Consider the following 2131-nt stretch of genomic DNA (forward strand, 5'->3'; position numbering starts at 1 on the left):
AGATTCACATGTATTTAACTTTACAAAAATGTCCAAAAAAGTGTGAACTGGGCCTCATTAGGAATACTCAAAATTAGCTTGTTTTCCTTGGGTTGGGGGCTGGCCATGTCACATTGGGTGGGCTTTTTCCATTGGTCCTGAGAACACATTCCTTTGCTGGCTTATTTTTTCCTTTAACATGCCTTGGCCAGCAGTGCTTTCTAGTGCCCCATAGACAATGGATTATTTATTCAAATAGCCATGAACAGTTTAGTAACTGAATTCTGATTCATGGTGCTATTACATTTACTAACCCCTATCCACACATAATATGAGTGCATAGAATGAGTTTTCTAGACTGCCTTAAAGCAGAACTAAACTCTCTTAAGACAGAGCCATCTTGGCCTCTGTTTAGATCTGCAGTAGCTATGAGGCTGCACATGTGATCGGCTATGACAGGGAACCATCTGAGGGCTTAGAAAGTTTGCTTAGAGTGGAACTAAATCCACCATTGTAACCATTTCCCAAAATGGTTAACACTCAAGGCAATCATTCGAATGATAAATGTCACAGTCACTAGTGTGCTTATGTTAGGTTTTGACTGAACTGTCAAGCCATCAAATTGCTGGTGTCATAGCTGATCAGATGTGCAGCACCATGGCAACTGCAGATCAAACAGAGGCTAAGATGGCAGCTTCCTTGGCTGTAAAGGATTGGAGGGTTTAGTTCCACTTTAAAGCAGAACTATATACATCTACTCTAGTGATGAGACATTCACAAGTTCCCCTGAAGGTGTCAATATTTTTTTACTTGCTTTGTTCAGGTTCAGGATCTTAGGCCATCTGGATTGGTGAGGATGGGATGACATAACCCCCATGCATGCAAGTTGGCGTTCGTTCATACTGGCCCCCGGTAGATGTCCATGTTTTACACTGAGCTATGCATATGCAGCTCAATGTACAGTGTAAACAGTTTGTGAGCAGCAAGGTAAGAATCCTTTATTGCAGAAGGAACATAGTGTAGGAAATTCAAAAAGAATGTTGTAGACACTTTCCATGTCTTGGGAACAGGTACACAAATTTTGTCTTAGGAGGTGACACTGAGGCCAGAGTGTATGACTAAGCTCCCTCCCCAGCTACTGTGCATGTCACACAGACAGCCCAGGAGTTTCCTAGTGGGGTGGGCAGAGACTGGGTAGGTGGACTTTGATGAGGAACACCCAGTAGGACTTAAGAAATCTCAGTCATTTAAGGCAAGTGATATACACTATGAAGAAGGGGGGGGGATGCAGAGGAGGTAGGGGAATGGGTATTATGAAAATATAATAGGAAATCCACCGAGCAACGCCCAAAGTAATCAACCAGTGTACAGAAAAAGAATAGCCTATGGACGTCCCGAAGGCAGCTCTCATGTCACATATCTAAATACCCTGGGCATCTGTCCAGGCTGACCACATTTTGCTGAATTTTCTTGGGCAATTCCTATCCTTATAGGTCAATTTATATAGGGGGAGCATAGGTTGCAAACTTCCAGTGAAGCAAGATTTCTCTTTGTGCATTGAAACACAGCATAGAAGATAAATAGTTTAACATATCAACTTGTCTTTTAAATCCTAAAATTTTCCAAGCAATACCATCTGGGGGTCTAGCCTAATCTGTAAGTCACACTTCACTAAGGACTAAGGACCTCCACCACTGATTCCCAAAAAGTGATCCCTTTGTTTACATTCAGCCACCAAATCTCCTGGCGCAGCTGCTAAATGAGGACGGGGATGAGTCATTGGGGTTGATTTACTAAAGGCAAATCCACAGTGCACTTGCTGTAGATCTGAGGGAAAGCTCTGTTGATTTCTATTATCTAATCATGTACAAGCAAAAATGCTGTTTTTTAGTTTCCTTGCATGTCCCCCTCAGATCTACAGGGAATGCACTTCCAAGTGCACTTGTAGTGCATAGTGGATTTTCCTTTAGTAAATAACCCCCAATTTTTTGCTAGGAAGTATTTGATCAACCACGAGCCCTGTGTGGGAAGCTGTCACGTTAATGACAGCTTCTCGGCACAAAATGCCTCACTCTGAGCACTGCCATCTCTCTGTACACCAGCTCAGAGCTGGTCTTAATGACCACCAGTTTCCTAATCTGTTATTTTTTCG

This window comes from Aquarana catesbeiana, linkage group LG09 (assembly GCF_042186555.1).
Source record: "Aquarana catesbeiana isolate 2022-GZ linkage group LG09, ASM4218655v1, whole genome shotgun sequence".
Taxonomy (NCBI): Eukaryota; Metazoa; Chordata; class Amphibia; order Anura; family Ranidae; genus Aquarana; species Aquarana catesbeiana.